This window comes from Simochromis diagramma, unplaced genomic scaffold (assembly GCF_900408965.1).
Source record: "Simochromis diagramma unplaced genomic scaffold, fSimDia1.1 OVJJ01000216.1, whole genome shotgun sequence".
Taxonomy (NCBI): domain Eukaryota; kingdom Metazoa; phylum Chordata; class Actinopteri; order Cichliformes; family Cichlidae; genus Simochromis; species Simochromis diagramma.
In genome coordinates this window covers 18,585,766-18,599,037 of record NW_024386883.1, presented here as the reverse complement: position 1 = coordinate 18,599,037, position 13,272 = coordinate 18,585,766, and the positions used below count along the sequence as shown (strand labels likewise).

At 41.7% G+C, this 13,272-nt stretch overlaps 1 protein-coding gene across 3 annotated transcripts in view; it reads right to left on the bottom strand.

The window, feature by feature from the left end:
* sgcd (sarcoglycan, delta (dystrophin-associated glycoprotein)) overlaps positions 1 to 13,272 on the bottom strand; it is a 399,067-nt gene that overhangs the window by 253,985 nt on the left and 131,810 nt on the right. Inside the window, exon 2 of one of the 3 annotated variants that reach the window (XM_040032548.1) lies at positions 377 to 438. The exons of 1 other annotated variant lie outside the window; for it this stretch is intronic. The gene's annotated coding sequence lies outside the window, so the exon portion shown is untranslated. Of the gene's footprint in view, positions 1 to 376; positions 3,807 to 13,272 lie in introns of those variants that run through there. One more of the 3 variants, XM_040032549.1, reaches the window with a different exon arrangement.

Below are 13,272 nucleotides of genomic sequence, written 5' to 3'. Positions count from 1 at the left end.
CAAATACTCAGCTTGTCACGCTCTGCATGTCCATCCTTTATATACAGTCTCTGTGGTACCCATCACTAGAGCTACAGTGACTAACATACTGAAGTACTGCCATCATGAACACACCGACTGTTGTCACATACACCACCCCCGGGACTCAGCACTGCTCAAGCACCAAATACACATCATCCATTTCAGAAGAAAGATCCAGACATAAGAATGCTGGCAGTGCTTTGGCATGTAAGGAAATTCTACTTCATGTTTAGCAGAGAAGTCTCTCTTCCAGCACCGTTGTGACGTTGTACAGATACACTCACACAAGCATGCAGGATAAGAACAAACACACACATAAAACAACACACATGCAGAAATTGAATCACGCACTCACCTCAGTGTATAAGTGTGCTGATTCGGAGTTTCTGACAGGGTCTGGGGGATTTCTCTAATCACCTGGGATGAGGAGGTAGAAAGATACGGTCAGCAGGTGAAGGATGGGCTGCCTCTAAGCTGATCATCTTATCCCAGACCTATATTATTATTTCCCAAGTTTCTCCAATTAGGGAGTGCTGATGTGGGATCAGCGCACAGATCTCCCACAGTCATCACTTTCAGTACAGAGAGAAGAAGCACAACCGGGAAGAACCGAGGGACCGGATCAGCAGAATTCCTCAGAAATCCTTCACAAATGAAGCTTCCCAGAACTCTGGAGGTCGTTTCGACTCTCCGAGCCCTCATTTCAGCTTAAGTGAACTTTGGCGATTTCATGTTAAATCCCCGCGGTTTAGTCTTTTAGCAACGTAGCAGGTGGCAACAGAATATTAAAAAAGCGATATAGCGATTCATCACCTGCTGTGGCTTCTCTTGATGCTTCCGTATAGACGAAAACATTAGTAAACAAACTTAACCTTGCTTTTTTAATAAGTCCTTCGCCAGCTCTGTTTCTGTTCCTCTGTTTTTAAAAGTGTCAGCAGTTAAACTTTCCTTTGTAGCAAGAAAAAAACTTATAATAACCTTATAATAGATTGCACCTGTCTGTCAGGTTATCGTGTATCTGAAAATAACAGAGCCGGAAGGTTTTTTTGCACACTGCAGTGGGGTTGATGGGAGAAAAAAGGGTCATAAGTCACGGATTTTCTTCAAAAGCTGAATCAGTGTTTATGATGGATTGCTGTGTTTTGACATATGATATTGTGGCATCAAGCAAACACAACACAGCAAATGTGATTAAAACTCACCATCACCCAATCAGAAATATCTTTTAATATTAGACCAAACAAAAAAAGAAAAATTAACACAAATGCTTAGATTGAAAAACTGAGTAGTCACTAATTGCTTGCCTCAAACAAATCAGGGTTTCATGAATGGTGGAGGGAAATGAATCATACATTTACATTTTGTTGTTTTTCTTCCAAAACACAGGAAGTCTGTAATTTGGTCTGTCTGAATTAGTAAAACAAAGCAGATACTTTTATCCATGTTAGGTTAGCCTTCTTAAGATTCATGAAAATATCAAAAATTGCATTAAAATACAATAACAACATGCCAATGATACATAAGGTTTGTTTTAACTGGAAACAAACACCCTGACCTATTCTTATCCCATCTGTCCTCCCCAACCTCACTCATGATCTCACGGACTTTGTGGCTGAATAAAGCTCGCCTCACTTCCTCCTTTACTTTCATCATAATTGTAAAGACAGTTAGAGAGCACCAACAATATAAAGGTCACAGTCATGGGTCAGAGTATGCAGCTTACATAAATGACCGTTGACTTTGTCTCATGGGAAGATGTTTTATACCAAAACATGAGCAGAAGAATACCAGACACGCTCTGACCTAGAACCGCACTAAGAAGTGAGAAAGAACTACTTTCATGAAAGAGCATACGAATAACAGAACCAAAGTCATTTAATTAATATGCATTTCATGCTTTCACATGATATTCCATGCCGTGAAAGATACTTTAAGCACGACTGAACCCAACCATTCCCCTACAACAGTGCAAGTTCACAACAATCATCTCAAAGCTTTTTATAGTTCAAGGCAGAGGAAACCCAGTGAACAATCCCAGTGATTTGCTATACGGAAGCTTCAGTGGATTATGAACGAGCTTCTGACATGAACAGAGCTCCTGGACCAGCAGCGGTCATGCTAGGTTAGCATGCATTAGCTACCGTGGTCTGTTTAGCTACAGCAGCTGTTTGGTTTCCTGCACTATAAAAACTGTGCTTTAGCTTCACTGAACACTGAATGTAAACATATAAAATAAAAATAGTGCACAAAATGAACAAAATATGAATCATGGGTAATCTCGCCCTCTGCAGAACTGCTGTACTTTGCAGCACTTTTATCCCCTAAAAGAAATCTAAGAATGACGAGAAAAGGGGAAGAAAAAGCTATTTTTTGAGGAGAAGTTGTTTTACTTTTCTGAACACCTCCTGTCTCTTTACATGATCCCAGTCTGACTCCTTGATGTCGAGATCAGGGCTCTGCGGGAGCTTGATGAATTAATTTTGGTCCAAGAGTCATGCTTGATGGTGTTGCATCAAGAAACAAATCTGATCATGTAGTAAAAACATTTACACAGCGTTCTACATTCACTTGTACAGTCGCCTTTGTCTCTCGCATTTTTAATTTAAAAAAATAAAATAAAAATGGAGTTTCGAGCAGCGAGAGGCGAGTCGTGCATTAAAGTGTACCAGCAGCACTAAGTGATGGGACTCTGTCGTACGATGATCATGATGGTGCATTGAGGTTGAAAAGCTATAAAAATATTCTCCAGCCACAAAATCCAGTGTCAGTGGTGACACACCTGAACTGGATCCTTTAATGGCTCCCTTTTAGACCGGGGAATAAAAATACTGTTTAAGGAATTAGCAGCTCAGCGGAGTGGAGATGTGCAGCATATGGAGGTTTAAAAATGTGGACGAATCAGCAGCTTTTACTTAACAGCAAGTCATGAAAAAGCTTTCAAACTAAGACTCATTGAGTGCGAACGTGGTTTGCAACAGTCTCTGTGTGGATATTTGCATATGTGACAGAACCTGAAGTGACACACATAAAGCGCATAAGCTCAGCTGGCTCCGTTTAAGGGAATAAAGGAACACACCAGCACTCACACCACACTCTGCTGCTGCATAATTCCTCACATGTATGTGCACAGGATTTTGCTGGTTATGCTTAGTGAACGTGGGTGCAGGTTGCATAGCCTTCCACATGGACTTGTGTGTTATATTTGAACCTAATTAGTGGAATTAGTTTCTCACTTTGCTATCATGAACAGCATGCACTAAGACTCTAAGAATAGAGAGCAACCTTTTCTAGGCACAAAACTCACCTACTACACTGTAGTAACTTCGGATTTCAAGATAGCCAGTGCAACTTGTGTGGTCATGAATATTCAGACCACTTTGGCCTTTGCAAAGCTCTCCTCGGGGCTTTGAGAAAACCTCGCCAAATTGAAGGGAAAAAAATACTACTTGAAGTAGACAAGGTGTGGGAGCTCAACACCAATTAAAATCAAGAGCCAGTAAGGAACAAAACATTGATTTAACCCTTTGTGTCAGGTAAGCAGGCATTAAAGAAGAGAACAACTTCTGTCATGTTTGATTCATTTAATGCATTTAGCAAAAGTATTGCATCGTGTCCATCTAAGAGATGTTGACGCAAGTGGAGGAGTTCATTATTAGGCAGTAAACTAAAGTACATCTAGATACCAAAAACTTTAGAAGTGGACAAATCAACAATCTGATACTGTCAAGGCTGCGGCAGCAGTCGTGTGGTGTTGTGAGTAAGGATGGGTACCGGTATAATGGTACCGGTAAACAGTAGTAACCAGACCGAAAAGCAGCGCACATTTCAGTGCTTTATTTCGGTGCTTTTTTTTTTCCTGAGATGTGATACACTTCAGATTCTAGCCAATCATTTTACGTCTCCAAGGATAGTAGGCGGGCCCAGGTACGTACGTTCTTTTAGAGCAGAGCTACAGATTAAAAATGCCCAAGGCGAAGTGGTCAAAACTCTGGCTGTACTTCACAGCAAAAGATGCAAACTCAGCAGCCTGCAACAAGTGCTTTAAGGTGATACTGTCAAAGGAGGTAACACCTCGAATCTGATGAAACAACTGGTGACGCATAGCGGGGTTTTTTTAAAGCCGAGAAATGCGCCGTACCTACTGCGGGTGTGGTGCCTGTTATCGGACCCGGAGTTTGCAACATCCCCCAAGAACCCGAAGAGGAGAGTCCTGCCCCTAGCCCTGCCAGTGTAGCAGAAATGATGAGGATGATGATGGCAGCAGCCGTTCTTCTCTGCGTGAGTAGCTTAATGTTGTTCGTGTTTAATTTACGTTGTGTACTCTAACCACATTATTACATTAATGCACGTAAGGTGAACTAGCAAACACCGTCATGGATACATGCGGCTGTCTTCTTGTTTGATGGCAGATGCTCCCTTCACCCTGGCCAAAAAGGCTAAAATGACCAAAGAAAAATTAAAAAAACAGTTAAACATGAGAGGTTTTTGGACAAAGTTTATGTTTTTTCCATTGTTCAAGCACTGCTTCCAGCCAAGAGTGATACCATATATGCTCTATAGCTGCAGAAAAGGCTAACATTGTTATCTTTTTACAAAAAAAAGAACAGCTGAACATGAGAGGTTTTTGGACAAAGTTTGTGTTCTCCATTCTTTAAGCACCGGTTTGAGCTCCGTTTAAGCACCAGCACTGTTTCAAAAGTACCGGTGTTTGCTAGTGGAGGAGTTCAAGTATCTCGGGGTCTTGTTCGCGAGTGATGGGAGAAGGGAGCCGGAGATCGACAGACGGATTGGGGCTGCGGCTGCAGTAATGCGGACGCTGCACCGGCCAGTCGTGGTGAAGAGGGAGCTGAGTGTAAAAGCGAAGCTCTCAATTTACCGGTCGATCTACGTCCCTACCCTCACCTATGGCCACGAGCTGTGGGTAGTGACCGAAAGAACGAGATCGCGGATACAAGCGGCGGAAATGAGCTTCCTCCGAAGGGTGGCTGGCCTCTCCCTTAGAGATAGGGTGAGAAGTTCGGCCATCCGGGAGGGGCTCAGAGTAGAGCAGCTGCTGCTCCACATCGAAAGGAGCCAGCTGAGGTGGTTCGGGCATCTGGCAAGGATGCCCCTGGGCGCCTCCTGGGCGAGGTGTTCCAGGCATGTCCCACCGGGAGGAGGCCCCGGTGCAGACCCAGGACACGCTGGAGAGATTATATCTCTCGGCTGGCCTGGGAACGCCTTGGTATTCCCCCGGACAAGCTGGAGGAGGTGGCTGGGGAGAGGGAGGTCTGGACCTCTTTGCTTAGGCTGCTACCCCCGCGACCCGACCTCGGATAAGCGGATGAAGATGGATGGATGGATGGACGGTTTGGCACCTGTATCAGATAAAACCTAAACGATACCCATCCCTACTTGTGAGGAATGACCCAAAATGCTGGCACTGGATGTTATGCAAGTGAGCTTTGTTGCAGAAGGTGAACACAACAAAAGCGAAGGCAGAACTAAAACACAACCTACACTCGGAAAAACTAAAGAACAAACCTGAAACCATACAAAAACAGGATGAAGAGAAGGAACACAGGCGAAAACACACAAGGTAACGAGCGAATGACACCATCTGATCTGGAGAACGCAACATCGTCTGTCAAACATGGTGGAGGCAGTGTTATGGTTTGGGAATATTTGACTCTCAATAGAACCGAGTCATTAGTGTTTATTGATCGTGCGATTGCTGATAGAAGTAGCAGGGTTAACAGTACAGTGTACAAGACTATACCCTCTGCTCAAACTCAGCCAGTGTCTGCAAAATTGGTCCTATAGCACAAACTGATTATGAGTTTCTCGAGGCAAAATAATGGGATATTCTTCAATGGCCAACTCAGTCACCTGATCTCAACCCAACAGAGACTATTCTTCAATCCCTGAAGACAAAACTGGGAGACTCACAAACAAACAACAAACGAAGGCAGACTAAATATAAAAAAGTGATACTTTGTTAAACCTCTTGAATTAAAGCTGGGAGTCTCGTCTTGATAGTTTCATTTTAAAATCCACTGTGGCAGTGAACTGAACTATGATTACATCCATTGTGCCATTGTCACAAAACCTGTGGTACCAATAACTATACTGTAGTTTTAAAGATGGAAAGTTTCTTCACACTGTCATAAAAAATACATCTTTAATGGCAACTTTACTTTTCCAGGAACGACGGAGACTTCAGTAAAGTCAACAACACAATCAGCCACATTTGGCCTCTCGGTCAAAGAAGGCGAGAGACTCCAAGTTTCTGCAGCCACTTACTTGTCATTCTGGTAATGCAGTGCGAGGGCTACACCCTCCTCCTTAATTTAATTAGATTTTCATCTTTTGAGAAAACACTATTCATTCCCCACATGTGGCTCAGGGCCACCCTGCTGACAGAGACTGAGCTGCAAATGCATGACACTCTTACCAATGTGACTTTTGTTAATCACTCCTTTTCTATTCTACACGGAGAGCACAAGAATACAGCGCCCATTACACACACCGCCACCCAATTAGAGCAGAAAGGTGAATTAATGAACAGGTCGGGGCAGGTTAATGAAGGGTGGCGCTGATCTGCTGAGGACTCAAATTAAAAACTGTATCCTTTGTCTGAATAAAGTTTTATTCAGCCAGCTTCTCCCTCTGACTTGCTATTATCATGTTTGTGCTATCGCGGTGCAGTGACGGCGGTGTCAGACTTTATGCAAACAAAAATAAAGTTGAAGCCAGAAGAGGAATGAGGCTGAATGATCAGAATAATTACAAATGACTGTGCTTAGTTCAGATTTATTTGGATTTTACAGGAAAATGAATGTTCTGTATCAGAACTGTCATCACCTGGAGAAAATTTCATGCCCTGAAATGACACTGCCAGCCTGTCACAGGGCTAACTCATAAACACAAACAACCATTCACACCCACATTTACACCTATGGGCAGTTTAAAATACCCAGTACAGCTTTATACTATCAGTTATTAGTTGCTATTACACTGGAATATTTTACCATTCGGGCCGTAATCTCTAAAACAAAATAAATCACCATATCTATTAAGACACTTAAGAGAGGGGTGTCAAACATAAGGCCCGGGGGCCAGAATCAGCCTGGCAATGACTCCAATCAGGCCCATGGAAGAGCTTTGGAAAATGTTAAGGAGGGCATCAGTTTTGTTTTGTTTTTTTGGACACACATATATACACATACATATTAGGGCTGGGCGATATATCGAGTTTTTAAAAAATATCGATATATTTTCATACGAGATATAAGATGTGACAATATCCTTTATATCGATATAGTCTATGTTACGTTATAATTATACTTGTGGAGCCACAAGTTTGCCTCTCTTTCGTCCACTTTGGTCTCTACGCAACGTTACTCGGCCTCGCCTCTCCTTCACTGAACACAACTCCCCCTCCTCCCCCATAGCTTCACCTGCAGGCAGCGACAAGATGGACACGGCAAATCTCCATTAGCGAGTTGTGGGGCTGGACGGCGTCAACGTGTTAGCGAGCTAACCGCGCTAACGACCTAACCACGCTAATGACATGCAGCCCACAGGGGCTGCACAGCCTAAAATCCTTTCATTTTCTTAAAAGTTGACAGCGCGCCTTATGTATGAATTCTGGTTGTGCTTACTGACCGCGAACCGATTTTATGTGGTACACGGCGCTCAGCAATCTGTCAAAAAAATGTTTTAGCTCGACTTTGGTAAGCTACGGAGCTGCAGCGCTTGATGGATTGTCGGAGCATTACGGCTACCGTAGTCTGGAGCCTCGCGGAGTGATACGCACTGTGGTTCAACGTAAAATTACCGTATTGTGTGTGTATAAGGGCCATAAATGGCACCTGTTAAGAGACATGGTTACGAAGAGGATTTCAAACTCAAGGCTGTCAGTCACACAGTACAAGTTGGGAACAGAGCAGCTGTGAAATCTGTCATTGTTATTGTGCTCAGCGTCTGTTAGTTTACATTTTGACTGCACAATTATGAGCCTTTTGTTATGCACAAAAACAACATTGTTTTCTTTTATTTATGGAGCATTATTATTTAATAAATGCCGATAATTTATTTTTGAGTAATTTCTTCATGTAAATCTATGCTGTATGTAAATAAAAATGCTTGTGTGACATCTGGGACACAGTGTGACTAAGAACTCTCTTTTTGTTCTTAACTTATGGCTTTAAAAAAAATATCGAGATATATATCTTATATCGCCACCCAGCTAAAAAATATCGAGATATGAATTTTGGGTCATATCGCTCAGCCCTAATACATATACATTATATATACTTCACACAGTTAAACAACAAAACAAAATAAACAATAAAAAAGCATTTTTATGAATTAACAGCTCTCTGCTGTTTGATTACAGGACAGTCTGGGAAATGAATGAGTTATTTCACACATTCATGCTGACAGATTTCCTTCCTTTACCACATTTACCGCATTTATTTTTCCTATTTTACTTTCATAGGGATACACACTGACCTCTTTACTTTAAACTTCCAACAGGATCCAACATTCTAACAGACAATGGTGTATTGCTGTCCTCTGTATTTATTATTACCTCCTACTTTTGTTCTGCTGCAATTTTTCAGCTTAATTCAAACAAGTGTTAGCAATGAAAGTCGCCTACTCCATAACCTCGGTGACTTGCAGTACATCTCCTTTAAAAACTCCCACTCGCCTCCAGGTTCATATTTCAGTGTTTCTGTGTTTTACAACAAACGCTAAAATTATTCTATGTACTGCTAAAAGTCCAAAGGTCAGGTGAGAATTTTGGCAAAGATTTAATACCTGAGTTATTCTGCAAAAGAACAAAAAGTAAAAGAAAAACTCATCTTAACACAACATGGCTTTATACTGCAGAATGTAGAGACGAGTCAGTGAAAGTAATCACTGAAAAACAGGAAGCTGGTGTTTGTCATTGTTTAAAAGACATGAGTAATAATGTGCTGTTAGCTGCAAATCAAGGGAAGGGTAGAATTGGAAAAACATGCAAAAATTGTCAGAGAAGTACGACAGACAAACACTAGAAACAAATGTAAGGAGCTCAGAGAACACGTTTCCATCTGGAGACTCGTTGTTTGCAGGGGTAGGATGTGATTCCAGCCCACAGTCAATTGTTTAACGAAACAGAAAAGAAACTGCAAACAAAATTGTGAAAACTGAAGGTTTCAGTTTCCTGGGCAGTCTGCAAAGGTAGCGTTCGACAGCACGCGGGGCTTCAAAGAACTCAGAAACTCAGCACAGCAAATATCCTGTGAGTGCCTGGTTAGGAAATGAGCAACTGTAAACCGATCCAGCTGTACTGAACCAACACGCCCACTATTTTCAACAGGAGAGGGAGGTGATCGTGTCCGCACAACTCACATGAAAGCACACCTGATATCAGAGTCAGGAAAAGAGACAAATAAGTGAGCAAAAAAACCTGTTTTTTTTTCTTTCAAATGTGAACTTTGGCTTCACAGTTTTTTCTCCTCTGTGGCTGAAATGTGTTAAAAACATGTGAATAAATGGGAAAAAAAACGTAGCTTCAACAAGAGAAAAAGAAATTAAAGAAAGATTGACCAGAAACTGTCTGAAAAGGACTAAAAAGCTATTCCCACCGACACTGACACCAGCTGACACAGCTGCTCCATATTCCAATTTTGTTGCTCTTTTCATACAGCTCGTCTTCTCTTTGCACAGACTCCCATCATTGTTACTCTCGCTCACAGTTTCATGTCTGCTGTCTTGATTTAAATGTTTGGTTCTTTCCATCTAATCTTCCAATTCTGTTTCTCTGCCCCCGTCTCTTGCAATCCGTCTCTCTCCCGCTAAGAGAGATTAAAGTGGAGGCAGATGTCGTGTTAATGGCCATCAGCTCATCCTGTGCAGACACTTTCACAGTCTGCGCTGACTACCTGCTTAATTAGTCAAGAGGCAATCCCCCGGCAATGAATCTGGCCCAAACTGCTGCTGCACGCATAGAAACATGGACCTACTGCAACCCTGATTTTGTTTTTTTCCAAAAAACAGTTGGCCACTGTAAAATATAAATAGAATTAAGGGCAAAAGGTTGCAAACCCTGTAATGATAGACACATAGATGTACAGTGGAGGGGATATTTTTTGTAAAGCACCGAGCACAGAAGCCCCACCCAGCTGCTGTCAGACTGGTTATGAGGAGCAGCCACAGAAGTGGGGATGAGCTAAAACAACCCATCTCAGACAAAGACTGAGCTGAGTACCAGTAAAAGGTGGATATGTATAATTTGTGGTGCTGAATCATTAAAAACTGCTGCAGCAGGGTCTAATAATATTAATATAGAGCTGAGAATAAGCAGAACACGTACTCTTTAAGATCAAAGTACTAAACTGATCAGTCTACTTGGTAGAATTGCAGTGCCAACATATCTTTAAGTGACAGAGCAGGGTAGGTAGTTTGAGCCATGCATGTTGTGGTTCTGCCAAACCACACACTGTGAATCACGGGCACTTTGCTACTTAAACAGAAAAAAAGTATCACATACATAAACTGCGCTCAGATCAAATTACAAGTAAAATAGTTAATATTTTTATGTATATATTTTTTTAAATTTGTGCCTCAAACCTGCTTGTCTCACAACATACCAGCCATTATTTTTACCCTTCATTTGATCCGGGTAGCACAAACCTAAACCTAAACCTCAAAGTGATGATCAGCCAGAGTGACCTCAGTCTGATGAGCTACAGCTTAGAAATTCACCACAGTGGAAAAAACCCACACATACAGTTTCAAGCCTCCAAGTCCAGCAGGCAGCCACCAGGTTTTCTTAATTAGTGCACAAAGCTTGTAGGAACAGTGGGTGAACACACTCGCACTCTGCTAATGAGTATGAGATGTGATAGAAATGCCAGCATTATGTTCAGTGCTTTGGGGGGTTTATGATGCTTTATATTTTTATGTAAATTTAGCTTTTGCCGTTATGTTACGGTTCTTTTTGGCATCATTTTTTAAGCCTTTTTCCTTCTGTGTCATCTTTTATATTTCTGAGGACAGGGCTGCATTTATACTTCTGTTTGGAAGCTTTCAGTGAAACACCATCATGTGGTTCTGATGAGTCCTCATCATTTAGGCCTTTTTTCTTGTATGTATAAGAAAAATGATCCGTGATATGTTCACACCACATTAAGGTAGTTTTTTTAAAAATATATTTATATACTAGGTTGTCAGATTTGGTCAAAATTGAATTCTTCTGACATTTATCAGTGTTTTATTTCATGCTGTATGACATTCTCCCTGCTGTGAAGTACATTAATAGAAAAGCAGAGAGTGTTTTAGCTTCAAACTAGACGTTCAGGTGGAGTTTTGAAAGTCAAAAACAATCCCAGTTTTTAAATTGACATATTTTCTTCAGTATTCTTCCATGTAATACTCCATGTAGCTGACATACTTAGTCATACAGTAGCATTTCAAATAAGTTTGCTGTACTCTGCTGTGTGAGGACGATTCGCCGCCTGTGAGCGCTTTGGCACGGGCGAGGTGCCCACGGCAGCACCTGCTGCTAGTTGAGAGTAAGAGCGATACGTTCTTTCACGTCAAAAAGTGGTCAGAAGTTTCCCTTCCACTTTTTAGAAAAAAAAGTCGCTAAGGGGGTCTGAAAACTTGCTAAATATAGCAACAAAGTCGCCAAGTTGGCAACACTGGCTATGCCCCGTTAGCATTTTTATTTTTACCACCAATATACAATTTTCCTGCTAGCTAAAAACTGCTTAAGCAGTTTCTAGCTAGCTTAAGCAGTTTAGCAATTACCAAATACTACTTTGACCTCTTGTGGTTGGCAAGTTGCTGATTGTTCTTCTTAGAAACCATGTTGGTACAAACAGAGCACTTCTTGTAGCTATATGTGGCTCAAGAGTTGGGAGTTCGCCTTGTAATCGGAAGGTTGCCTACTGGTGGTGGTCAGAGGGCCCGGTAGCGCCAGTGTCCGGCAGCCTCCCCTCTGTGGCTGTGGCTACAATGTAGCTGCCATCACCAGTGTGTGAATGTGTGGATGAGAGGTTGTGTAAAGCACTTTGGGGTCCTTAGGGACTGGAAAAGCGCTATACAAATACAGGCCATTTACCATTTACCATATGTTTTACAAAACTGGAAATAGTAAGTGTAAGTAGCATGTTATAACAGCTGCATGCACTTAGCATTTTAACAGTTATGCAGACAGAAGACATGGCTGTAAAGCTGTTAATGTCTGATGCACATGAGATGAAAGACAAATGAAAATGAGAAACTAACATTAGGGCCAACAACCCACTATTGAGCAGTTCCTGCATAAAGCACGAACACACCGATTGCTTTTTCTTCGACTACACCGTTGCTTACCCTTTCAAATCTAATCTACTGTCTTGTATTTCAGCCAAAAACAGTCTGAAGAGGACGGCCCCTGGATACTGATGATCTGCACAGTCACTACAGGAACGTTCAGGACATCTGTGTGATCCGGTAAATTTTGAGGTTCAGTGAAGCTTCTGGCTTTGAAGACAGGGATAATAAACCTTCCTCGGTCCTTCAGCTCTCACAGCTCTGATGACTTATTACCACATGCATCAAAGCTGAATGTTATGCTACATCGCCGCATTGACGTGACTGCATTGTGTCTGAGAACCTCGAGGCAGAGTGTGCTTATCCTCCCTTTCTATACGTCTTAAAATCAACTGTGGAAATACAAAATTCCTATTAAAAAAATCCCTTTATCGCTCAATCCTCTTCTTCTTTTATCTCATTTTCAAGCATGCAGTGAAGTGGACATTAAAAACAAGAAGGAATAACAAAAAGAGAATGTAAAATTTGAATGTCTGGATCATCATGAACCCAACTCACTTATCTGACCTGAGAAAGTTCTCTTGTCCGTTCTCTACTTGAGGTAAAACCATCTGGCAACGATCTACACTGAACCATAACACCACAGATAAACGAATGCCAAGTAGATTTCAAGACTGTCTAATGATTCAGCGTTAAAAGAATTATTTCTGTGTTAACAAGACTAAAACGCTAAAGGTCCCAGAGGTGAGTGGGGAGGGGGGCTAACATGAAGGCTTCTCCAAAGTGAAAAATGTTGGTCTTCTGGGCAGCCCGGCTGTAACTCACGCCTTCATGAAGATGCTTGACACAAGGTCAGAAGATCAAGGAGTTTTCTCAGCTTTACTTTAATGTCTGCAGGTCTGAGATACTAAGAAGATTCACATGAGTTTAATAGAAAAATGAAACTAGGTGCTGTGTTTA